General features: G+C 44.8%; 1 long non-coding RNA gene across 1 annotated transcript; it reads left to right on the top strand.

Moving 5' to 3' along the window:
* Positions 1–4,658: 4,658 nt before the first annotated feature.
* Positions 4,659–21,531, top strand: LOC109502822. The gene is made up of 5 exons (XR_002744912.2): positions 4,659–4,760; positions 8,107–11,885; positions 15,874–15,979; positions 16,464–16,635; positions 20,444–21,531. It is a non-coding gene; the product is annotated as an uncharacterized LOC109502822 (long non-coding RNA).
* Positions 21,532–27,465: the final 5,934 nt, after the last annotated feature.

Here is a 27,465-nt window from a genome sequence, read left to right as displayed (position 1 = left end):
AGGATATAACTCAGGGACAGCCAGATGGAAGAGGTGCAAAGGGCAAGGAACAGAACAGCGTGCGGAGTTTCCAGCCCTCTCTAAAAGCATGCCATTCTCCCCAAATATCCATGTGGTCACCGGCAAAGAAGCTCTCTTTTGGGTTTTTATGGAGGCTTCCTTTCATAGGCATGCTTGATCAAATCATTGGCCATTGGCGATTGATTCAACATCAAGCCCCTTTTTTTGCCCTGGAGGTCAGGGGGTGGGACTGAAAGTTCCAGAACTCCAGTGGGTTGGTTCTCCTGGTAACCTGCCCTGAACCTAGGTGCTTCCAAAAGTCACCTCATTAACATAACAAACACCATCGCTGTTGCTCCCCAAGGCTTAGGAAATTCCGGTGGTTTTTGGAGCTCTGTGGGGAAGAAGACCAAAAATATATCTACGTCTTATTATAAATCACAGTATCACACAACACTATAGGACAACAAGGTGAACATACATTTATACCTTTTTGTGTGCTGATTTCTACACCTCAAGATAGCTTTATCTTTATTCATGTTAAAATGAATTTCAGCTCAATAAAAACCAGGTAACATATTTATTTTTGAAGGAGAGACAGAGTGTGAGTGGGGGAGGGACAGAGAGAGAGGGAAACACAGAATCTGAAGCAGGCTCCAGGCTCTGAGCTGTCAGCACAGAGCCTGATGCCGGGCTTGAACTCAAGCTGTGAGATCATGACCTGAGCCAAAGTCAGATGCTTAACCGACTGAGCCGCTCAGGCGCCCCAAAAAACCAGATAAAATAGTACAATCTCCCCTAGGTTTACACAGTAAGTGCTTTTTCAGAATTCAGTGAATATTAAAACCATGCAAAAAAAAAATGCTTGATGTCTATATGTAAAATCCAAGTTAGGGCCCAAGCTCAACTAAATTATAAATAGATTTTTCTCCTACACAATTGTCTGGTGAGACATTTGGAAGTTGCATAGGATTTCGTTGAGCAGGACAGCTCTTTCCATTGTAGAATATCTAGAGTCTGCATCCCCCAAACAACCTCACACATTTCTGGCATGCTCTGCCCTAGGGGGAGGTAAGGCTGAGGCCCGTGGCCCAATGGTCAGTGACAATGTCTTCTGTCTTTGTCTTTCCACGGTCTGTGTGCCCACCTGCCAGTTCTCCGTGTCCAGTGCTCACGTGCGGCCTCGCTATCTTGCTCTGGGTATGGCTAAAAGGAAATCACTGTGAGACCTTTTGGGACCAGGTTGGAAACATTATACCCTCTCCTCGTTTCAAAAGAGAAAGCCTGGTACTTTACTCCTATGCGGACCATCCTAATGCTGTGAGCAGATCTTTGGCTTTTGAGATGTTGTTACATTTTGGTTTTGTTTTCTAAAGAGCTAGTGCCAAAGCGAGGGTGCTTAAATCCACTGTTTCTTTGGCTCCACTCCTCTTTGGCTTTGGGGAGAGATGCTGATGCTAATGCTGTTTGGCTGGATCAGGCTGCCTCGTCGTCCGTCGTCCGTTAGAAACCGCTCGCTCTTTGCATTTCCTGCTCCACTCCCCTGAGCGTACCTTGTCCGCCAGCCTTTCTCTGGGGTCAGCTGCAAGGCAACCTACTGACAATTTGCCTCTGGTAATGTTACCTTGTTTAACCGCACACCCTGGGGGAAGAATGACTGAAGTGGGGGAGAGAACAGCCTGAAGCAGGGAGGGTATAAGTGGTCAGGGTGATCCCTTATGAATACTCTCCTCCCGTTTCTTTAAGACCTGCCTCGCTCACTAGCGGCTTGTCTGACGGGCGCTGGGAAAGGCAGTGCTGGGAAGGGCTGGTCACAGGAGCTCCTCTGGAGGACAGAGGCCTCGTGTTGCTCCCTTGGGCCAGGCCAAGGGGACCCTGGGTTGTGGAGAGGATGCAGGCAGGAGGGGACGGTGGGGAGAGAGGACCCCAGCCCAGACCGTGCCGGGAGAAACCTGGGGAGGACCACATCCAGGCATCTGGGAGTGATTTCCTCCGTCTGTCAGAACCAATGCATATCTCAGATGTTTTTACTCCGCGCCTAGCTTTCTGCCTCTTGCCATCATTTTCTTCAGATGTTTACCAGGAGCTCTAGGCCAGCCACGTGGCAGCAGCCTCATTTGTTTTTATTTAGTTCATATGAGTTTGAGCTGTTTTGCACATAAAAAGAACCAAAGGAACATTAACTGCTAACCACTCATAACCCCTCATGTGCACGTTGGAGCTTCGGCGGTGCACACGCTTGCTCTGTGGGAACAGACTGTGTGGGGTTCTGTTTCATTCATTTTGCATCATTTCAGGTACACCTGGCTCACACACTCGCATCTCAGTGCCCAGGTAGGGCTCTTCTGCGAGAAACCATCACAAACCTGGCCACTCGTGTATCGTGTGCGGTCTCGAGATACCAAATTTCCTTTCGTGCTAAATCACAACGTTTGAACCTTTTCTGTCATATTTTATCTGGAGGTTCCTCCCCAAAGGAATTGCCACATTAAAGGGTATGAACTCTGTGGCTCCATTTATAGGCTCCTAGATTATCTCGGGATGATCGGTCCAACTCTCACTGCCCTCGGGGAAGCAGGATATCGTTCCTGCTGCCGCCACTCCGTCATTCATCCCGTACGGGTGTTTGCTGTGTACCTACTGTGTGCAACATTCTGCCAGAAGCCTGGGAAATGGCAGAAAGGACGCAGGCCCCGGTGCCTGGCCCCTGGCCTCGTGGGGCTCCCAGTTTCTGTCGTTCCTCAACACGTGGTTCTGGAATCGCCTGGAGGTGGTGCTTATTAACAACGCAGGTTCCGGGGACTCGCCTCCAACTACTGAATTGGAATCTCCAGGTCCCGAGCCCTGGAACTCGCCTTTCTGATAAAATCTCCCGATGCACGTTACACGTGAGCACCACTCATCTAATGGAATGAGTGAAAGTTCCCTTTTGCTTAGAAGGAAACATGAAGGACCCAGGATGGGGTGTGGGAGACTGGCTTGGCGGGTCAGCCAGAGCAGGGAGATGACAGAAGTGTGCAGGACTTCTTGCCAGACTGTCACCTCCCGCAGGACGCACACAAAGCCACCCAACTCAGGGCAGGCTGTGACTAATGAGCAAATCAAGTAGATAATTTTTTGCTGCAGCTGAGCGGGTCCCTCCCGCGGGTGGAGCAGCCTGGGCCACAGAGCAGGATTAGAGCATCTTCTGGTGTCGAGATCACTGTTTCAAATTAGGTGAGCGCAGCCAAGCAGCTGGGGAGGGAGTGTGTGGTTCTGCTCGGGGAGGGAGCCACGGGAGGCGTGCGCTCACCCCCTCTCCGTGTGCGATCAGATGAGGCCAGGGAGCAGTGAGCTGGCCTGTCCCGAGACTGTGAAGTCGGGAGAGGGCTCAGGCCGGCTGTGCCGGAGTGGCTCGGGCAGGCCAGGAGCAGGACCGGCTGGGTGACTGCGAGTTGTGGTTGTGGTTCTCAGAGGAGATCTAAACCTTCGAAGGCCGAGTGTGTGGCCCCAGGAATTCCCCCAGGCTTGTGACATCCAGTGGCCCAAACTGAGGTATACTCAGCCTACAGACAGGGACGACCTCGTACGTAACATACCAACCTGGAGCCCTGGTGTCTTCCATAGCGCACAGCCTGGGTCTGGATGTCCAACATCCTGCAGGCATTTTCTTGGGTGCCGCCATTGTGCGATGGCCCCAGGCCCTCTGGTAGTCTCAGCTTTCGTTTATTTTCCTATTTGGAACGGTCTCCTTAAGGGGGTGCAGACACGTACCCCCAGACCAAAAGTAGGCTGGGGCCTTATTGCAGTGCCCCTGACGGACACCGACATCCTCTTTATGACTCACAGCAAGCCAGGTGTCTGACTTTGCTCAGGGCAGTGGTCGCCGGAGCCTCCATTTTCACTAACGCCTGGGTCACTGCACGTGTTAGAGTCCGAGTTCAGTTTGGAAATGCTCCATGTGTGCCTCCGTTTCTTCATTCAGGAAAATGAACGTCCATCTCTGTTTCTGGCCTGATCACATAAAGACAAAATGGTGGAGCCCGCATAGGCCAACCTTTGGATACCACAGTGGCTTCCAGGTGAGCACAGAGGTGAAGGTGTTAGGCCCCAGGGTGTGCCATCCCTCAGGGCCTTTCTACTGAACCCCGACCACACGCACTCACGTCATTTGATCAAGGGCATCTCATGTTTTCCAGTGACCTGGGGTGTTGATGGGGATTAGCATAGCTATAGAAAGACCACGCCAAAATACACGGAAGTATCTGTGACCTCATTTATACGAACTCAAACTGCTTACCATCTGTGCTGGGAAACAGAGGATGCTTGTGCATGTGTGTGTATGTGTGTGCATGTTTCCTAAAAGAGCACAACTGTAATATTTGGTTGAAGAGTGGAGAACTAAAGGAAACAATTGGGGAAGACCATCGATTGATCAGCAGCCATGCTGTATTTGGTGTGGGCTTGAAAGGAATCATTCATCATAAGCAATCAAAAAGAGAACGGAGGAGAGAGCAAACACTTCCCGCCCTTAAATCTCTCACTGTTGCCTTTCACGGGAACAGTTTCTCACACAGAAAAATCTGTTTTCAGTTGGACTGAAAAACTGCCCCATGAGTCATAAACGTCTCTATATTTGTAAGGCTCTTCACAGTTGACAAAGCATTTTTGCAAAGTTTTTTTCATTTGATCCTACCCACGGGGTGGAATGACTAATCCAAGACCGCACAGACAGAGAAAATGGCACAGGGGAGCGGGATTCCGACCCCAGTGAGGCCTTGGTGAGTTCACGGGGTGGCTGGATCTCTGGGACCAAGGCTGCTGTGATCGTCTGGGGTGGGGGGGTGGGGAGCTGTTGAGCTTGACGTAGGAGAGGTTCATATTTTACATATTTTACATCTTGCCCTGATTTTGGATCTAGGAAAAAGTCTCAACCTCATTTTCCATCCCAGGCTGAGGGCGGTGACATGGGCCTCAGTCTCAGCAAGCAAAAAGCGTCAAGTGGGCTTTCTTATTCTATGGGTAAAGGGATCGTGTCAATATCCAAACAGCAAAAAAATGGATTCCTGGAGTAGTTTTTAGACACAGCCGTTCATCTGACTCATTACTTTCAGGAGCAATTCTGTTTCACCTCCCCAGAGGGGGGTCATTCCCCCCTCTCACCCCCGCCCCCCAGTGCCTGTTAGCTCCCACAATGGGAGATGAGCTCCACCAACAGTGCAAACCCACTATCAGCTTTGCTTTAGCATGGATATTTCTTTAAGTTTTTATTTTAATTCCAGTTAGTTAGCATACAGTGCTATATTAGTTCCAGGTGTTATGTTAGTTCCACTGTATGATACAGTGATTCAACACTTACATACATCAGCCGGGGCTCCTCGTGACAAGTGCACTCCTTCGTCCCCCTCACCTGTTTCCCCCATGTCCCCCCTGCCCCCCACCTCCCTTCTGGTAACCACCAGTTTGTTCTCTATAGTGAAGACTCTGTTTCTTGGTTGGTCTCCCTTTTTCCTCCCTTTGCTCTTTTGTTTCTTACATTCCATATATGAGGGAAATCGTATGGTGTTTGTCTTTCTCTGAGTGACTTATTCCACTTAGCATTATCCTCTCTAGCTCCGTCCATGTGATTGCAAATGGCTGGATAATATTTGAGGAAATTCCGTACTGTTTTGCACAGTGGCTGCACCAGTGCAAAAAATTCCGTACTGTTTTGCACAGTGGATCCCACCAACGGTGCAATAAGGTTCCTTTTTCTCCACATTCTTGCCAACACTGTTGTTTCTTGTGTTGTTGATTTTAGCCATTCTGGCAGGTGTGAGGTGATATCTCATTGTAGCTTTGATTTGCATTCTCCTGCTGGTAAGTGGTGATGAGCATGTTTTCAGGTGTCTTTTGGTCACCTGGATGTTGTCTTTGTAGAAATGTCTGATAATGTCTTCTGCCCATTTTTTAATTGGATTTTTTTGTGTGTTGACTTTTATAAGTTCTTTATATATTTTGGATACCAACCCCTTATCAGATATGCCATTTGCAAATACCTTCTCCCATTTGGCAGTTGCCTTTTTGTTTTGTTGTTTCCTTCACTGTGCGGAAGCTTTGTATTTTGATGTAGTCCTAATAGTTAATTTTTGCTTTCGTTTTCCTTGCCTCAGGAGACCTCTCTAAAAAAAAGTTGCTGCAGCCTATGTCAGAGAAGTTACTGCTTGTGCCCTTTTCTAGGATATTTATGGTTCCAGGTCTCACATTTGGGTCTTTAATCCATTTTGAATTTCTTTTGTGTGTGGTGTAAGAAAGTGGTCCAGTCTCATTCTTTGGCCTGTGGCTGTCCAATTTTCCCAACACCATTTGTTGAAGACACTGTCTTTTTTCCATTGGATATTCTTTCCTGTTTTGTCGAAGATTAATTGACCATAAAATTGTGAGTTTATTTCTGGGTTTTCAATTCTGTTCCATTGATCTCTGTGCCCCTTTCTGTGCTGGTACTATACTGTTTTGATTACTTCAGCTTTGTAATATAACTTGGCGTCTGGAATTGTGATGCCTCCGGCTTTGCTTTTCCATTTTAAGATTGCTTGGGCTATTCAGGGTCTTCTGTGGTTCCATACAAATTTTAGAATTGTTTGTGATCGTCCTGTGAAAAATGCTGTTGGTATTTTGGTAGGGATTGCATTGAATGTGTAGATTCAGCATGGATATTTCATGGTTTCTAGATCATTCCCATCCCTGGGGCACAGAGGTCATCCTCAGAAGCATGGAGGTTAATACTATGAATATAAATATGAATATGAAGCAAGGGCCTTTATAAAGTAGAACCCAATGTTTCATTGTTTCAATGCATTTTGATATTAAATAAATAAGTAATGTGAATTACATTGAAACTACTGAAATCTGCAAGTCAGCATCTGTTCCTTTTAAGTCAACAACTTGAATTTGTCATTATTATTATTATTATTGTTAGAGGCTACAGAGTCTTTTTCTGTGCTTCAATCAGGAATGTAATCTGAATTTGCCACTGTCTGCCTACCCCGGACCTGTTATTGGCTTCCTGTTTCTATGTGTGTTCAATGCTCATCATCTCTGGACACAGGCGAGCAGCTAATATTGCTAAGACTATCACTCTGCACAAACTTGCCATTTCTTTGTTTCCTTTGTAAATCATTATGCTAATAATATCAATCATTTCCCCCCCGTGTTCCCCTGAAATTTCATGTGTGGAACTGAGCTGATATAATGAAATGGACCACAGATGCAGACGCCTTTTTTACTTCTTGCCTGGCTAAATTTACCCTAGGATACCTCAGAGGCAACTAGCCATTCAGGACATGTACTTCTTGACCGTGGCACGTGCGTGTTCAACTTCCTAGCGTTGACTTCCCCACTGTTACCACTGACAGTGAACTCCTCGGCGGGCGAGAGGAGCGGCCCCCCTTCACACACAATCAGCACCAGCTGTAGTCCAATTAAACTCAACAGTGAACAGGTGTTCACTGTAATGACTTCCACACAAAAGCACGCTTCCATTTAATACTCTTTGCATCCGATACACTAACAGCCCCAATGAAAGGGAGTAGTAGAAAAAGAGATGGAGTTCAGTGGAGGGAAAACAGCAACCCCCAGACTCCTTCACAATCAGCATCAGAAGCCCCAATTAGCCTCAACATTTCACAGGTGTCCGCGGGAGGGTATTTTTATGCAGAACATATTCAAGTCAATTGTCTCTCAAGAACTTCTTTGAAGACATTTTGAAGTTTTGCAAATTCAGCCAGCTTGCTCGTATTACTGTTACCACCACTATTTAATGGCTTTCAGGATTCTACCCTGCTAGACATGCATGGGCAGAGTATATATTTTTTAAAGTTTGTGTATTCATTTTGAGAGAGGGGGAGGGGCAGAGAGTGAGGGAGAGAGAGAATCCCAAGTAGGTGCCGCACTGTCAGCGCAGAGCCGGATGCGGGACTTGAACTCAGGAGCCGTGAGATCACGACCTGAGCGGAAATCAAGAGTCAGACATTTAACCTACTGAGCCACCCAGGTGCCCGGGCAGAGATATTAATCACACTCCCGTAAATCCTAAAAATGCTCTTATCCCTTTTGATGCTCTTCCTCCCAAATTCTTTTATATTCCAGGTCTGTGTTCTGTTTGAAATGGAGAAATCTAGGAAGCACTTCTTAGGAGGAGACGCCTGCAAGTGTTCTTACTCCTATCGGGTTCCATCAGTTATTGAACGTCCACAGTGTGCGTTGCCAGGGAGAAGAGGAAGGACGACAGACACATCGCCTGCTGCTGGGAATCAATGCGGGACTGGTTGACAGCTCAGGACCCAATCAGAATCACTTCTGTGGCTCACCCCAGGCTTGATGGAGGCTGGCTAATTACAGGGGACTCTGGTAAGTGAGTTGGTGGCCCTCGGGCCAGACCCCTCACCCTATGGCGTGGTGGCCACTACCAGTGGTGGCCCTTCTCTGACTTTGTATTTCACAGAGATTCGTCGCCTCTAAGGACAGGGGAGACATGGGGTGAGCAGGTCCGAGAATTCTGAATTCTGCCTCTCGGTTCAGTCAAGGAGTTAAACACGTTCCCAATGTACCGTACAGATCCTGGTGCAGAAAGCTATTTTTCAGTTTCGCCGGAACCAATTCGATAACTCACACCAGAAGGAAACCTGTGTAAAAACCAATCTCAGATGTGGAGCAAATGCTGGTGAGGGTGTCAACTGGTAGAATCACCCTGGAAAACTAGTGGGTTTCCATAACCAAAGCTGCACTTGGGAGCAGATAGCTCCATTCCCAGTTACGATTGCAACAGTGTTGGTGGTAGGCAGACACTAAGATGGGACCTTCTTCTAACCAGCAAAATACAACAATTATGATGGGATATGGCTTCTCTGATTACGTTTCCTAAAACTGTAACTTCTATCTTGCTAGCATGTTCTCTCTATCACCTTCTTGGCTTCCACGCTTTGATGTTGGAGAGAGCCTTATATGGCACGGAACTAAATGTGACCTTTGGCCAATAGCCAGCTAGGCACTGAAGCCTTCAGTCCAATAGTCTTCCAGAAATTGAGTTATGCCAACTGCAGTGGGAGCTTGGAAGTAAATCCTTCCCCAGTTTGGACTTCAGATGAGATCCCAGCCCTTGCTGACACCTTGATTCTGCTTTGTGAGGGACCCTGAAGCAGACGGTCTAGCTAAGCTATGTTCAGACTCTTGATTCACAGAAACTGAGATAATGTGTGTGGTTTGAATTGTGTGGTAATTGGTTCCACAGTAATAGGTAACAAGTTCAGAGATGCTTACAAATGTGCACCCAGGGACACGTATAAGAATTTTCATAGCAGCATTCTTTGTGATACCCAAATCAGAAAGAACTCAAAAGTTCATGGATGATAAAGTGGATAAATACATTGCAGTATATTCATAGAGTGGACCACTATAAGCGCTGTGAGAATAACTAACCCTAGCTACCTGCAACAATATGGGTGAGTCTCACAAGTAATTGGGTGGGAAAAACCAGACACAGAAGAGTACACACTATATGGTCCAATTTACATAAAGTTCTATAATAGGCAAAACTAATCTGTCATCCTGTTTGAAACTTAGGATGGTGACTCCTTTGGAGGTTAGGTAGCTACAGGGAAGGTACATAGGGAAGCTTTTGAGATACTGATAAATGTCCTGTTTCTTCAATCTGGGGGCTGGTTACAGGACTGGTTTACACACGTTTATGTACGTATTTGGTTATAAATTAAAAAGTTTTTACAACCCCGCCTTTTTTTTTCTAGCAGGTGACCTTTTCAGCACGGGATATTCATAGATGTGTGCTCAGAGGGGTGCATTATCTTTGCAGGCACAGTGTCAGTCATACATCAGGAAAGGAGGGCATTGATTTCAAATGCCTCATTTAACAGAAGAGGCAAAGTGAGTTGCAGAAGTCAAGCTTCCAATCATTTGTCAGAGCTGCAAGTGCAAAGCAGGTCTCTTGTATATTCTGGTTCGATGTGAGTGCAGTCTGGCAGTGGACCATCTTTCATGGTTCTCCATGCTTGAGTCCCTTTCTTCACCACCCTGTGAGATTGCCTGTTGATGTTGCAAACTGAGTTAAAGATTGCTTTCCCAGACTGACCGGTGTCTGGCTTGGGCTTGGGCTTTAAACTGACCAGTATCCAAGAAGGAGCTTCTTGGTATCCTGTTTTCATGCTTCTACCTTGTTCTGTTGCACTGGAACCCTCCTTGCCATTTGTTTCCAGGCCCGTTTCTTGCGCCATGGCTAGTGATCTTTACCTGACCCTCTATCCACAGTCTGGTTCTCACCCAGCACAACTGAAACTCAATACCTTTCCTGGTGCTGAACTTGGCGAACTTTCTTGGCTTTGATTAGGACTCATCTTTCAGTGTGTATTTGCTGCTAGCAGCTCTGGGTTATGACCTTGACTGGGAAGCCTGCAATCATCTTACTGAGTCTGCCTCAGTCTCTGCAAAAGAGGAGAGAAGTATTTTTTTTTTTTTTCGATCAAAGATCTACAAATATCCAATATCTCCATGTTCCAAGTAAGTTCTTACATTCCATTTTAGGAAAATATCTGCTGGTGTAGGCAGAGAGGAGCATGAACTACCTGCCTTTTCCCCCTTTTCTCTTTTCTGAGATCTGAGACCTACGTTATAAAATCAACACAATGAATGAGATCAGACATATACAAATACACCTTAGAGACAAAGAGTCAGCCATGTCATAAGAAGGCAAAGGATGGATGTGACAATAACCCCATTGATGGTCTGGATGTGTCTAAAGAAAGAATATGTCAGTCAGAAATAATATGTCAATCAGAAAGCTGGTGGGCACAGAACTTGGAGGACAAGCCAGAGGGAACCCTGAAAACCTGGTATGAATGTTCCAGGGGTAATGGCTTCATCAGGTCCCAGCCATGTGATGCCGTTAAGCTTTCAAGTCATCTAACTAAACTGTCCTTGCTCTGATTCCAGACTCACTAAGGAGATTTCCAATTATAATCAACTTCCTGTGTAGATTTTCTGTAGGGAAAAAAGGTGCTGGGGAGAAGAGTGTGAGTATTTGATCTTTCTGACAACTGCACATCCCCTTGTTGATAGAGGTATCGACATTTTGGTGAGAAGTTTTGGTGTTTTCTGAATTTAGTTCACAGAAGTCAGCTCTCCCAAGGCAGGCAGATCCTGGAACACTAACAAGATTGAATTTTTGGACTTGCACATCTTCTGGCCAGACCTCGGACTGTGAAAAATTCATTAAGATAATGCCACTTTGGAAGGCCTCTTGGTAGACAGCCAGCCAGCCATTTCCTGGTAATATTCAACATGGCTTTGGGCCCATTTTCAAAATCATGATGGTACCTAACTGGATTGAGAGGATGAGAAAGGGAACAGAGAGAAGAGGAGATAAATTGGGTAGTCCATTCAAATTGGTTTCCATCGAGGCTGCAGATGGAAATGGAATCTTATTGAAAATGGACTACTTATTTGTTTCTTAAATGGGGATAGATACCCTTCTGGGAATATGTGGTAATTTTCTTGGGATGAGTAAAGATAGGGGATAAAACTCAGCACAACTTTCTGGAAGATTAACTTTTCTTCCTGGTTTGGGGAGATGGAGAAGTTAAGACATTAACTAAAGGGGTAAAATTACCCAGAGTTTGTTGCTGGGTAATCAGGGATTATATTTACCAGCTTCTCTTGCATTTAATTGGGGCCATGTGATGACATTTTGCTCAAGGGATGTGGGGAGAATGGCTGTTAATTTTGGGCTGAAGCAATTAAGCACTTCTCTCCCCATCTCACAGTTGAATGGAGAGGTTGCAGAGGCTCTGAAGGAGGGTAGAGTCACAAGGCCACAGGGCAGGTTGTCCACCCACCAGCCACACCCACACAGACTTTAGGTAAGTGAATATACATCTAAAGTGTTAAACCACTGAGGGTTTGGGCTTGATCAGTTACAACAGATAAAATTACTCTCATAGAACTGAGCAGTGATTTAAATATTTCTACATGAAAACAAATAGTCATATAATAGCATATGAACTTTGCGTGAATTCTTAAATTCATGAATACCGAGGCTTCAAAGACCTATGTTGCTCATGGCAGGCTGTTGGCACATCCCTTGGTGCCTACAGAGTGACACGTTCACTCTCCTCTGTGGTTGGGGGAACTTGATGCTTGACAAAGGCCAGAAAAATTCACATAATAGGGAGTAAAAGCTGTGGTGGTCCTCCAGACTGTAGAGTCTGTAGTACATGCTCATTCAAGCCAAGATCGAAGTAGGCAAAGTTAGATTTCAGGTAACCTTTTTCCAGTCCCCTACCCTCAAACTCACATGGATAATACTGCCTATCAATGTCTTGGCCTGCCTTTTTTAAGGCAAAACCCTCATGTTTTGGACTCTTACTAAATTGTGAATGTTCATTTCAGTTTACGTTCCCTTAGGAGCCTATAAGGTGAGGCTGATATGTCCAAAGAGTTCAGGCTAAGTGGCAGGTATGGCAAATACATGGCATTTCTCATACCAATCTCCTTTCCACATCCCTGCAGTTATTGGTGATTTTGGCATGGTACTACTTTCTAGTGAGCCAGGTGGGGCTTCACAGCCTTCTCAGGCCAGAGCTCCAGGCACTCCTATGAATCTATCAGTGCTGGCTCTTGAGTTGGATTCAACTTGCCATCCTGGATGAAAGGTAGATCATAGTAGTTTCATGACTATCTCTCCTAGACAATATTTGCCTTCCAACCCTTCTCTTTACTCCCTTAATCTAGTAGAGGAACCTGGAAATTTCTAGCACACTGGCAGCTCCAGTAGGGAAGAGAGTTGGGACAGGGACCATTTTTCCATTGCTCTTTGGATTATACCACTAACCTGCTTCCTTTCAATTGGATTTAATTAAATAGTTACTTTATTTATTTATTTATTTATTTATTTATTTATTTATTTATTTTGAGAGAGAGAGAGAGAGAGAGAGAGAGAGAGAGAGAGAGAGAATGTGAGTGCACAGGGGAGGGGCAGAGGAAGAGGGTGAGAGAGACTCCCAAGCAGGCTCCACCCTGGGTGTGGAGCCCAACATTGGGCTTGACCCCACGACTGGAAGATCATGACGTGAGCCAAAATCAAGAGTTGGATACTCAACCAACTGAGTCACACAGATGCCCCAATAGATACCGTATTTATTTCACTTACAGTAAAGCAGGTTTTATCTAGCAAATCACACTTAACTCCATTACCAGCAAGTTTTTATTGAGTACCTGCTGTGTACATGGCAACAAACTAAGTGCTCAGAAGTTTCTTCTGTGATTATGTTGACTTATAATCATCATATAGAGTAGCTCTGTTCTCTCTATCTTTCTTCCCATTTTTTCTCTGGGTTCCTAACTTCCTGGAGGAACCCTCTTATTCTGCTGTCCACACCACCTGAGCTGTCTTGACTGAACTCAGACCCCTCTCATTGCCCTTCCTCAAGTGTGCTGTGTGGAGAGAGCACTTTTTCACTGTGCTGGCTGTGAGGACAGGTTTGCCCTACTCTTCCCCTCCTCAGTGTTTCTAAGCCATGGCTTCCTGATGGGTCTACAACTCTCCCTGAAGGGACCCAGTAGTCTCTGCTGGTGGCCCATCAGACTGTTTTGTCACAACCTCCTTCAGTGCTGCTTCACTGAAGTGCTGCTGGGGCAAAAAGAGCAAGTTTTAAATTTCCTTCTGTCTCTGTCTCTGTCTCTCTCTTTTTTGAGGGGAGGAGACTTCCGTGGGTAAGATTTCTTTCCCACCCACCCATTCTACATCAAGTTCTAGACCAGTAAGAGCAGATAAATCTCTTTCCCACCAGTGAAATGTGTTTAACTAGATGAGTGTGGCCGCCAAGCAGAGCTGTAGCCATCCTGGCAGCTGCAGGAGAGATTGGGGGAAGGCAGCTGCCAGGAATTAGGGTTGGACACGTGCCTCCAGGTGACAGCCACATGCACGGACCCAGTTACTAATGCTCCCACTTAAACCTTGGAAACAGAGTTAGAAAGGCACAGCCAGGTGGGCAGAGGGCAAACCTCAGCTTCCCCCAGCTGGGGCTACCTGTTGGGTGTTGGGATTCCATAAGGCTGAGCTATGGGGGGAATGGGACTTTGGTGCCTACCATGCTAGCTGTGGACACCACACCACAGTGGGAAGGGCTGAAAACATATGATTAGTTAATGAAAACTTGGATTTTGCAGAAAACAGTCAAATCTGTGGAAGGCTGGCAGCTGCTACTTTGAGCTAAAGCCCTAGGCAAGCCCTAAAGTTGTGGAATCTGCATATTTCCCTCACCCCTACCTAGGAGGCCAGCATAGAGCAGTCATTGTAGGGCTTTCCTGGAGGCATCAGGAAGCCAGGGGTAGTGATTTGTTTAGATTTGTCTGGATAGTTGCAGGTTGCCAAATCACACAGACAGCTGCAGTCAGTTGCTTTCTTCATGCTGTTCAATCCATGCCATGCACTTTATCAGCTGCATCTCTGCTCTCCCCTGGACATCTTGGGAAATTATCACAACTTCATAGGTAGGGTTCTGAGTTGGCGCGTTTTCTGCAATATTGCTCATTTGCTCAACTACATTGTTAGCTGGAAGATGATAACTGACTTCAGCTTCATTTTTCCAACTTGAGCATTTGTTTATGGAATCTATGTAGGAGAACAACAGACCATGTGCATCATTCTTTCCCCGCCTCAACATGCCTTTTTCCAGAAGTAGTGGTGATGGGAGTGAGAAAGAGAAATTCAATTACATATGCACCAGGAATTTGACATAATAGGAATTCCGTGGGCAGCCTGGCTTTATCTGCCCAGAATTCCGCTGGATAAAAGCAAAACACTTTTTTTTTTTTTCATGAATCCCTCTTTTTGGTCACTTTCCTGATAGGGTAGGGGTAAAATCTGGGAGCTGGCCTTTGTTGTTGCCTTTCTATCTTTTGCAAGGGTCAACCTGCAATGGTCCTATTTATATTTATAGGAGGCTGTGGCCCTGGCACAGAGTGGAGTATGGAAGTTAGGCTGTTTGTAAGAAGTTAGGCAAGAGTTCGCAAGTTTCCCTTCTTTCATCATCAATTTGGCTTAAATCAAATCATGGAATCTTACCACTGAGTGGAAACCTATTTAAATCCTTTCATTTTATAGATAAGAAACCTGAAATGCAGAGAGATGAGTTACATTGATAAAGATCCAGATCAGTGGCAGTGATGTCCAGGTTTATCAGGTATCCAGGCTTATGGAGTTTCCAGGCGTATCAGGTCTCCAGGTACACCAATGATGTTTTCTGGCCACAAACAACAGAAACCAACTCTGGCAACTTTACTGGAAGTTTATTGAAAGTTTATCTGGAAGGACACTGGAAGCTTCCAAAGATGGCAAAGAACCTAGAGAACTAGATCTGAAAATGGATTTGAGACAAGGCATCTCAGAAGGCTAGGATGGGAGGCACTGAAGGAGCATCTGCTATTAGGAGAATTTGGCCTCCACTTTCTCCGTCTCGTGTAACTCTGCTGACTTTTCAGTTTACTTTTGCGAGAGCAAAATTAAGACAGGTCTTTTGGCTGCACCTTGGCTAGGGGAAAACATGGTACCTGATAATAGTCACAGAAGAGCATATCCAATGGAGAGGAAATGATTCTCTTAAAATCTCAGTGCCTTTCAGAAGGTCCTTTGGGAGGACTTCAAAACAAATATCCACAACATTTGCCCACCAACCTCTTGGTTTCATACATTGGTTCACGGAGTGCTTTTTGACACCTCTGTTCATTATAGAGCTTACCAATTTTTTTTTTTCAAAATACCGCATAAATCCATGTCTCCATAGCCCTTACCTGGGGCAGAGCCTGTTCATTATCTCCCAGTAGCCGTTGTCTTCTTCCTCCCTTTAGACCTCGATCATCTTGAAATTCATTCAGATAACATGGCCTGCCCAAGTGGAGATATTTGCCTTTGCAATTAGATGTGCCCAGGGAACTATGTCTAAATCAACAGGAGGTAAGTTAAAGAGATGATGTGATCCCTAGGGTATCTCCTTTCAAAAGAAATTACTTGTAGTCTCTCTGCCCTTTCTCTCACCTTAGGTTAACATAGAGTATTCATGATCCTTCATTGGCCCATGCTTGGCTATCTATCCATTCATAAGCCCAAGTGTATTTATTTTTTATGCTATAGGCCACTGTGAACACATGTCACAGCACAAAAACTAGAATTATGAAAATATGTTACATTTATGGTTTCCTCCAGTCTGCTTTCTTGCCTTCTCTCAACCTGAGTAACCAGCATTCTGAGTCCTGTATTTATCATTTCTTTGCTTGCTTTTTTAGATTGTTTTATCTTGTTATATGTCAGGGTTTGATCATAGAAACAGAACCCCAGGAGTGATATAGAATACGGAATTTATTACAGAGATTCAACTCCATGTAGTTGCCCCAGCAAGTTAAATTATTGCTATATGGTTATTGTTTGGTGCTGGACCTAGACCAAGAGTTGGAGAAGCTGAAGGAAAAGACCTAGCAGGAGCTGAGGAGGTATGGCTTCAACTGATGCCCCAGGAGCTGTACTCGCTGGGCCAGGATTCACAGAAGGTCGAGGAGAAAATGGAGTTGCTGTGGACTCACCTGCTGCCCCATGTCAACATGATGAGCCAGCAGGTCTGTGGCAATGTGTGTGGGTTACAACAGTGCCTGGTACCTTGTATCAGCCTTCTGAACATAAGGAAGGCCCACCTTCTAAATATTGTTCAAAATATCTTCTGAGGGCCTTGCCAACCCAGAACTATGCAGGAAAGGGAATTCTGGGAAATGTAGTTCTAGCTTGTAGTTAAGCTGACATAGCATAAATTGATCCACATGTACAAAGGAAACTTTTTAAAAAGTTGCTTTTAATTTGATAAAAAACATATTATGCCGCATATATCCATTTAGGACTTGCTCTTTAACAACTCAACATTATGTTTTTAGGATTTATTCATACTGCTGTGTAAAGCTTTAGCTTAATCTTGTTGACCTGTCGTATACTATTGCGTGAATACATCATAGTTACTTCATCTACTCTCTTGTTGATGGGTATTTGGATTATTTCCAGGTGTTTAAGTTAGCTTGGGCTGCTATAACAAAGTATCAGGGTTTGGGTGGCTTCAACAACAGATGTTTGTTTCTCACAGTTCTAGAAGCTGGGAAGTCCAAGATCAAGGTGCTGGCCAATTCAGTTCTCAGTGAGGTTCCTCTTCCTGGCTGGAAGATGGCCACCTTCTTGCTTGTCCTCACGTGGTAGAGAAAGAGAGAGCTCTGATTTCTCTTCTTGTAAGGACGTTAATCCCATCATGGAGGTCCCACCCTCACGACTTCATGATCTAAACCTATTTACCTCCCAAAGACCTCACCTTCAGCTATCACACTGGGGGAGTTAGGGCTCCCACATATGAGTTTTGTACAGACACAAGCATTCAGTCCATATCACCGGGTTTTGCTCTCACAAGCAGCATTACTAAGAATGTCCTTGTGGCTGTCGCCAGGTGTTCAAGGGCAGAAGTCTCTCATAATTTCACGCCAGTAGTACAGCTGCTGACGTGGGGGCCAGTAGTACAGGGCCTGACGTGGGGAGACCTTGCATCTTGGTTTTCCTGGGACAATACGAGTTATGCTTATTGTCCAAGCATGATAATTTTTTTTAATTTTATTTTTTATTTTTTAAAATTTACATCCAAATTGGTTAGCATATAGTGCAACAATGATTTCGGGAGTAGATTCTTTAGTGCCCCTTACCCATTTAGCCCATCCCCCCTCCCAGAACCTCTCCCATAACCCTCAGTTTGTTCTCCATATTTATGAGTCTCTTCTGTTTTGTCCCCCATTTGCAACTACGGTGGAAGAATGATTAGTATATATTGCCCTTATCTTTTCCTTACTTGCAGCTTGTTTTCACTTTCATTTGACAAACAGAAGTTTTATTTTTTTAATTTGTATAAGTATTTATTTTGAGAAAGAGACAGTGTGAGCAGAAGAGGGGTGTAGAGAGAGGGAGAAACAGAAACCCAAGCAGGCTCTGTGCTGTCAGCGCAGAGCCTAACGTGGGGCTTGATCTCACAAACCATGAGATCGCGACCTGAGTGGAAATCAAGAGTTGAATGCTTAACCACCTGAGCCACTCAGGTGCTCTGACAAATAAAAGTTTTAAATTTTAGTGTTGCCAAATTTATAAATGTTTGTATGGTTAGCATTTTTTTTTTTTTTGAGTATTGTTTAAGAAATTCTTCTCTATCTCAGTCGGAAAGATATTTACCTATGATTTTTGTTAAGAGTTTTAATATCTTAGTTTTTGTAGTTAGGCTCTTAATACGTGTGGAGTTAATTTTGGTATATGTTGTGATAGAGGAATCTAATTTCATATTTTTCTGCGTGGATAACCTTATCGTATCTTGCTGTATTTATTCTCTCACCGATCTGGCAGGCCACCTCTGTCCTACACCAAAGTTTCATACGTGTGTGGGTCTATGTCTGAGCTCCATATTCCATTTTATGCCCCGTTTGACCCAGTCCTGATATCATCCTGTCTTAATTATTGTAGTTTCACAAAAAAGCATGGTACCTGGTGGGGCAAATCTTCCCTGCCTGCTCTCTGCTTCATAAAACCCCAGGGTATTTTTTTTTTTTTCCTTTTACTCTTTCATTGAAATTTTAAAATCAGTTTACCACGTTCCATGAAAGTGCATGTTAGTGTTTTGCTTAGAACTTTATTGAACTGGGGAGATAGACAAGACTATGCTATTGCCTTCCTATTCACAATGTGATCTATCCTTTAATTTCCTTGGCTCATCTTATTGGCTACTGATAAAGTTTTATCATTCTCCCTGTACAGGTTTTACATATATATTTATATTTATTTCTAGGTTCTCGGGATACTTTGAAACTGCTGTAAATTTTGTCTTCTTTTTAATTACGTTTTCTGGTTGTTTATTCCAACAATACAGAAATGCAATTGACTTTCACTAAACTTGGTTACTATTTCTGATAATTTGCTCATAGATCTTTTTCGCTTTTCTGGGCAAACAGTTATGCAGTTATGTCACCTGAAAATAATGACAGTTCTATTTCTTCCTTTCTATTTCTTCCTTCTTTTTCTTTTTCTTTTTTTTTTCTTCTTCTTCTCCTTTTGTTGTTGTTGTTGTTGTTGTTGTTGGCCAAGACCTTAAATATCATGCAGAATAGAAATGATAAGGCTGGACTGTCTTGACTCAATTTCCGATTTTAAAGAGAATTATTCTTTTTTAAGAAAAAAATTTATGTTTATTTATTTTTGACAGAGAGAGGGAGAGAGAGAGAGAGAGACAGAGCATGAGTGGGGGAGGGGCAGAGAGAGAGACACACACACACACACACACACACACACAGACTCTGAAGCAGGCTCCAGGCTCTGAGCTGTCAGCACGGAGCCCGACGCGGGGCTCAAACTCACGGACCGCGAGATCATGACCTGAGCCGAAGTCGGAGGCTCAACTGACTGAGCCACCCAGGTGCCCCTAAAGAGAATTATTCTAATGTTTTCCCATTTCAGATGAAGTTTTAAAGTTATTTTGTAAGTACTCCTTATCAGGCTAGGGAATTTCCCTCCATTCTAGGTTTGCTGAGATTTTTTTGAAAAATCTTTATTATGGTAAAATATATATAATGTAGAATTTGCCATTTTAACTATTTTAAGCATACAATTCAGCGGCCTTACCTTCACACTGCTACATAACCATCACCACTGTGTTTTTCCAAAACCTTCTCACCACCCCAAAAAGAAACTCTGTAGCTACTAAGTAGTAACGTCTTCCACTCCCCCACCAGGCTTTGATAATCTCTAATCTACTTTCTGTCTCTATAAATTTGCTTATTCTATATATTTAATATAAGTGGAATCATACAATATATGCTCTTTTGTGCCTGGATTCTTTCAGCTAGTATCAAGTTTTGATGGTTCATCCATGTCATATCATGTATCAGAACTTCATTCCTTTTTATGGTTGAATAATATTCCATTCTGTGTCTAAACTACATTTTGTTAATCCATTCATCTGTTCATGGACACTGGGTTGTTTCCACCTTTTGGCTATTGTGAATAATTACTTAAGAGTTTCTTTTTTCTTTTCTTTCTTTTTTTTTTTTTTTTACTTGAGAGAAAGAGGGAGAGAGAGAGAGAGGGAGAGAGAGGGAATGAACACATGAGCAGGGGAGAGGGGCAAAGGGAGAGAGAGAATCTCAAGCAGGCTCCACGCTCAGCCAAGGTGGGGCTCAATCCCACAACCCTGGGATCAAGACCTGAGCCAAAATCAAGAGTCAGATAGATGCTCAACTGGCTGAGCCACCCAGGTGTCCCAAGAGTTACTTTTTAAATCATGACTTTATGTTGAATTTTATAACTGTTTTGTTTGTGTCTGTTGAAATGATCGTGGATATGTGTTGTCTTTTACTCTGGTAGCATGTGAATGATAGTTCAAGTCATGCACAGTCTCCATCACTTTACTGGCCATCAGCCCTTTCTCAGGAAGCTTCTGGAGGATATGCTCCACCAAACTGAGGTTGTAAACCAAGAAGAGGAAGACATGGGAGACAGGAAAGAGAAGACTCAACAAAGGAGAGAGGAGGAGCCCTGTGACAACCGTGTACCCAGAACTGAGGTGCTGAGGGCAATCTGGAACAGGTCAGATGGACCCAACAGGGATTTATTCACTAAGATGACATTGAGAGTCTCTCTGTGCATTCATAAACATGGAAAAGAGGAGCGTGTTGAGTTGATTAGTGGTAACAATGTTAATCACAAGAAAGCAAAATGTTAATGTCAGACAAAACAGAAAAAAAAATGTGTGCAGGCCAGAAAAAGTAATCATGGGATAGCTCGTGGCTCATCTGTAAAGAGAGTTTACTTAGTCATAGATATAAACACAGCATATTAATCGATCTAAAAATGTGATGCAGTGTCTTGGAGAATTGAGGGCAGGAGGAGTGCATGTGTGTGGTAGGGATGAAGGCATCTGACAAAAAAAGAGCTAAATCCTCAGCTCCCATAGTGAGAAGTCTGTGCATAATGCCTAAAAAAGAACAATCAGGACTTAGAAATACAAACATGTTATTTGCTGATATGGACATAAATACCCAAAGAACTCATGGAAAGAATTGAAATCAGTTGCCTCTGGGGAAAGGATAAAGGGGGGCAGGGGCTGATATTTGTGGCAACAAGTCTAATTTTTTTACAGTTTATTTAGAGAGGGAGAGAGAGAGAGAGAGCTGGGGAGGGGCAGAGAGAGAGAGGGAGAGAGAGAGAATCCCAGGCAGGCTCCCCGCTGCCAGTGCAGATGCTGAGGGAGAGGTTCGATCCCACAAGCTGTGAGATCATGACCTGAGCTGAAATCAAGAGCTGGACACTTAGCCAACGGAGCCACCCAGGTGCCCCTGCAACAAGTCTTAAGGAACTATTTGGCTCTGTAAATTTTGTGCCTGTATAACTTTGACAAAAACTAAATTAAAAAGAAATGAGGGGCGCCTGGGTGGCTCAGTCGGTTGGGCGTCTGACTTCGGCTCAGGTCAGGATCTCGTGGTTTGTGAGTTCGAGCCCCACGTCGGGCTCTGTGCTGACAGCTCGGAGCCTGGAGCCAGCCTCGGATTCTGTGTCTCCCTCTCTCTCTGCCCCTCCCCTGCTTGCACTCTGTCTCTCTCCCTCTCAAAAGTAAATATACATTAAAAAATTAAAAAAAAAATGAAACACTTTCTTCTCTATCATCCTTGCATCTAATCAATCACCAAGTGTCTCCAGAATGTACCTCAAATCCACCCTCTTCTTGCATCTGTTTTATTCATGTGGCTCTTTGAACTTTTGTCTGTTTCAAAGGAAAGTTTTAAGGAACTATTCAAATAAGCACGTGACTCTTTAAAATCAAGAGGAACCAAGGTTTATTTATTTATTTATTTTTAAATTTTTTTCAACGTTTATTTATTTTTGGGTCAGAGAGAGACAGAGCATAAACGGGGGAGGGGCAGAAAGAGAGGGAGACACAGGATCGGAAACAGGCTCCAGGCTCTGAGCCATCAGCCCAGAGCCTGACGCGGGGCTCGAACTCCCGGACCGCGAGATCGTGATCTGGCTGAAGTCAGACGCTTAACCGACTGAGCCACCCAGGCACCCCACAAGAGGAACCAAGGTTTAAAATGAGATTTCGGAAGGAGAACAAGCCCATAGACAGGCATCCTATCAACTTCCTGCCTCTAGCCTGAATCCACACCTATCCCCGCTCGTCTCCTGCTTCAGTGAAGAAGGCTCTCCTCCCACCTGAGAACCATTTCCTGCTATCAGCCTCTTATACCTCCAGAGGTATTTACTTCACTTTCTTGATTATCTCTTCTCCTCTGGCCCCTTCCTATGAACATTTCAACAAACCTTTGTCTCCCCATCCCCCCCCCCCTTTTTTTTAATACTTCCTTGATCTCTCAGCTCCTTCAAGCTACAATTGTACTCTTTTACTCCATTCATTCTTTCAGTATTTGTTGAGTGCCTACTCTGAGCTGCTCACTGTTTCGGGCCCAGGGGCTCAGTCCTTGCTCTCAGGGCGCTTTTAGCCTAGTTGGGGAGTTTATAGTCTAGTTGGGGAGGTCACCCTTAAACATCCACACAAATAATTCGTTGCACTTGTGTTAAGTGATATTGCAGAGGAAAGTGAAGTGGGTACAAGAGAGTGTAATAATGAAATCCAATCTCATGGGGAATCAGAGGAGAAGGTGAGGAACCAGAAAGCCTTCACTGAGGACATGCCATTTAAGCTGAGCCTCGAAGGAGGAGTACAAGTTGATTGGTCTGGGGGTTGAGATGGGGTGGAGGGAAGAATGAATTCTACGAACAGGGAACAGTGTGGATGATTGACCCTGATTTTGGAAGGGGGCCTGAAAGGGGAACTGTGTGGCTGAGTTATGCTGAGCAAAGGGTTGGTGACACCAAGTCAGCTTGTGTTCGGTTCGAGGGATGGGCAGGGGTCTCTTTAGGCCTCAGTGAGGATTTGGGATTTTAGCCCAAATTCTTTGAATCAACATTCACTTAGTCATCCCGTATTCACTCATCCCACCACATCTCTTTCCCACCTTAGTGAAAATCCTGTTTCTAGGTCACTAATGAGCCCTGTTGCTAAATTCAGTGGACTTTGTCTTTCGTGTAATTCACTTATTTCCATTCAACAACTATTTAGGGAATCCTGACCCTGTTGACTTGTCTCTGGAATTATCCACTTTCCCTGACTTCTGTTTTTCTCTTACTTTTTAGTTAGTTTTTTGTCTTTTTTTCTCATACCTTTTTCTGCCCACTCTTAAAACGTTGGTGTTTCTATAAAGTCCGTCCTAAGGGCTCTCTAATCTTCTCACGGTACTAGATGTATTTTAGATCGTCAGATTCTCTCGGTTCTGGTCCTGTAATTGCATGACTCCTTTGGTCTTGAATGCTTTTTCTCTCCACCCTTCTACTTCTGCTGGTGTTTCTCTCCATTCTTTGGCTTCCGCTTAATTGTAGCCTCCACGAGAAAGTGGTTTCTCTGAGTGGATTTATCAACTACCATGGCTTCAAAAAGCTCATACATGCTCTTGACTCCCAACTGTGGCTACAGAACCCAGGTTTCCTTCCTGAGCTGTGGACCTACGCATTCCACTCCCTATCTAACAACCACATGTGAATGTCCTTCTGACACCTATAGGCCAACCTGTGCAAGACTGAACTTTTCTTCCTTCCATATCTGCTCCTTCTCTGGGCTTCTCTGTGTGCATGAATTACATGATCATTCACTTATTTGCTTGAGCCAGAGTGTCATCATTACTTCTCTCTCCCCCAGGCTCCCATTCACCCTACTCTTAAGCCCTTTTGCTCCAAAAGAACTCTGTCCTCTTTCCCCATACCCAGTGCCGTTCATTATCCCAGTCGAGGCAATTACTGATTATCACCTCTCTGCTTTTTTGGCATCGACTCTAGCTGGTGTCTTTCTCCATTATGGCCCTCCTGTAACACATTGTTCACATTGTAGGCAAAGAGATCTTTGGAAAATGCAAATTTCCCTTTCTCCTGTTTCATATCTTATCCTGGCTCCTCAATACCCTTAGCATAAATGTCAAACTCTGTGAAGTAACTTACAAGGCCCCATTAGGTCTGTGGGCTACTTATCTCTCCAGCATCCACTCTCGTACACTCTTTCCCCTGCCGCAAGGCTGAAACTTTATTTTAGTTCCTCCTTATTTAGTTCTTTTACCACTGGTCCTTGGCACAAGTGTTCCCTTTATCTTGTACACTTTTTATTCTACCCCATCCACTTCATTTGTTGATTTCTACTTGCCCTTCACCTTTCTGCTTAGATGTTACTGCTACCAGGCAACCTTCTCTGACATCCCTTTCCAAGTTTTGATGAGCGGTCCCTGCTGTGGGCCCCAAGGGATCTTTTATCTCCCTCATCATAGCAATTACTAAACTGGATAGTGATTGGGTTGCTTATTCCCAACTAGGCTGTAAACCATCAGGACAAAGATTATATCTGTCTTCTTCACCATTTTAACCTCAGTCCCCAACCCAGTACTTGGCCCTCGGGATGCTCAGCAAATATTTGTTGATGGACTCGCTGGATGTGTTACCCAATGTTCTTTTGGGACCTGGGGCTCCCTTGCAGGGCCGCGCCAGGGTGAAGAATGTTAAAAGCTGTATTTATGGTCTCATTGTTTTTAAAGTCCACTTGTGGTCTCTGATCGTCTTAAAGTTCCAGAGCATTAGAACTAATGGACGTAGTTCGTTAGCTCCAGATGTGCCCAGGCCAACCCCATGTGCAAACGGGGAACCACATCAAAGGAGGAGGAAGATGGTACCAGCTGCCAGAGGCACCAACAGCAGGGATGGTGGAGTGACAGAGTACAGAGAGTGGTGAGCTACCCAGAGCAGGGCTGGCTCTGCTCTTGGTTAAAAATCATGCTAGCTTAACTGCACTGGGTTTCATGTGGGACCACAATAACAGAGTCAGGGAGGTTAGGCAGGAAATTCTCAGATCCTCTTAGAGAGATGTTCTCGAAGTGTGGTCCAGGTTCCCTGGTGGTCTGCAAAGCTGGTCTCCTGTAGGATGAATGTTAATGTTAAGCTTTTGTCGCTGGTATAAATGAGTAATTACTTATGATGGCGCTCCTTTGGTGTTTCAGTGAAAGCCCTCCCATTCTTCTCTTGAATTCTCCATTTGTCTGAGGATGGTGAGTAGGAGCTGCGAGGGTGGCATCTTTGTCTCACTGCGAGCAGGGACGTCTGAGAGGCGTGGCTTTGAGGGGTGACTTGGCCAGAAAAGGGATAGAAGCCAGGAAATCATCCCACATCTTTCTCTGTTGCCCCTCAGCCATTCTTCACGGGGCTGGCTGCTAGCCTCTAGCTTCTGGCTGCCTGGAGTGAAAATTGTAGGAGGAGAACTGGAATTACCCAGAAAGTGTGTTTTTTTTCCTGAGACTGCCACAGTGCAGCTACCATTAGGTCAGCAGGAAGCCACTGCTGATGATAGTGGTGATGATAAGGGTAAATGAGTGCTTAGGCTCATCTGTGCAGTTTTAGACTAGGCTCTCTGGTAGCAGAAGGGTCTAGTTATTGTTTTCCACTCTTTCTGCTCTGGAAAATCCATTCACTCACTCACTCAGTCATTAGTATTTTTTTGTTTTTGTGTTTTGAGAAACTATTACGTAGGAGGCCCAGAGCTTGACTCTGAGATTAACACTGGTAAAGAAAACAGATTTGGCTCCTGACTTCATGGAACTTGCACTCTATCAGGGAAGGTGAAGATCAGCCAGATAAAGACCCAGCTGCTTAATCACAAATGGCAATGTGAGCGGTAAAGCAAAGTAACAGGGTGCCCCGAGAAAAACGGGGCAACGTAATTTAGATTGAGGGGTCAGAGAAGGCTTCTCGGAGAAGGCAAAGAGGGGAGCAGAGAGCATCTTGGGCAGAAGAAATGTGCACAGGGTAAAGCCTCAGTGGAGCCAAGGAAGATGAAAGCGGCTGGAAAAGTGAGCCAGGAAGAGGTGATGGGCAAGGTGAAGGTGAAGCGACAGGCAAAGGCCAGGTGACGCAGGCCCTTGAAGGTCACGTGAAGGATGTTGCGCTTTATCGTAAGCACAGTGGACAGCTGATGAAAAGTTTCAGGCAAGGAAATAATACACTTTTCGGAGATTACTTTGGCATCTTTGTGAAAATAAATAGGGGGCAAGAGTGGAGCAAGGAATAAAAAGTAGTGAAATACTGATGCATGCCGCAACATGGATGAACCCTGAAAACGTTCTGCTAAATGAAAGAAGCCAGACACCAAAGGTCACGTATTGTGTGATTGCATTTATATGAAGTGTCCAGATAGATAAATCTATGGAGACAGAAAGCAGATGAGTGGTTGCCCGGGCCTGGGGGGGGGGGGGGTGGGGGGAAGTGATTGCTGAATGGAGATGAGCTTTCCTTTTGGGGTCATGAAAATGATCTGCAGCTAGATAGTGGTGATGGCTGCACAGCATTGTGAATGTACTAAATACCACTCAGTTGGGCACTTTACAATGGTTAAAATGGTGAATTCTATAGACGTGTGTTTTACCATGAAATAAAGGTTAAAAAAAAAGAATAAAAGCAAGGAAACCGGTTAGGAATCCATTGCCTTTGTCTGGTGAAAGCCAAGCGTGGCTTGGACCATGGTGGCGGGAGTAGACAGAGGAAAAAAGTGAATGGATGGGGGATATATTTTGGAAGAAGAGCTAAGAGGACTTGGTGATGGATCGGTGATGGAGGGCAATGGGGAGAGAGGTTTAAGGGATCACCTGCAAGTTTCTGGCTTGAACAACTTGCTGGGCTGGAGAAGGGTTGGGTGGGAAGGTCAGGCGTAAGGAGTGGTGGGGGAGGGCAGATCCAGAGCCTGTATTTGGACAGGTTAAGTTTGAGGTTCCCATGAAACATCTAAGAGCGTTGTCCAGTCAGCAGTGGGTCTGTCATCCTTTAAGCGGGCTCAGGAAGGTGACCTGGGTTTGAACTGTGGGCCTGTAGGTAAGTGCAGTCACTCAGGGAGACCGTGGAGGTGAGAGAGGAGAGGGCCAGGACTGCAGAGAGTCCTGTAGATGGGGAGGTGCTAATGAGAAAATTAAGAAGGGAGGTAGGGAGGATGGTAGCCGGAGAGCCAAGAGAAGAGAGAACAGGAGTGTTAAATGAGGAGGAAGATGGCAGCATCTGGAACCCACTATGGGCTTCTGAGCAGAGATTAGTGGTAAGGACAATAATGAACATTTAGAGTCCCAGTCCACCAGACACTGGGCTCAAATGCTTCACATGACTTCTCCTGATTCATAGCTATCATATTGTCCTTTTACAAATAAGGAAACTGAGGCATAAAGGAGTTGAACTTGCCCGAGGCCACGCAGCTAGTAAGCAGTGGAGCCAGGTATCACCCCTGGTTCTTGCTGACTCCAGGATCTACAAGTAATCTC

This window comes from Felis catus, chromosome C1, assembly GCF_018350175.1.
Source record: "Felis catus isolate Fca126 chromosome C1, F.catus_Fca126_mat1.0, whole genome shotgun sequence".
Lineage (NCBI taxonomy): Eukaryota > Metazoa > Chordata > Mammalia > Carnivora > Felidae > Felis > Felis catus.
Note: the sequence above shows the minus strand (reverse complement) of the source record. Positions and strands in the feature narration are given on the sequence as shown.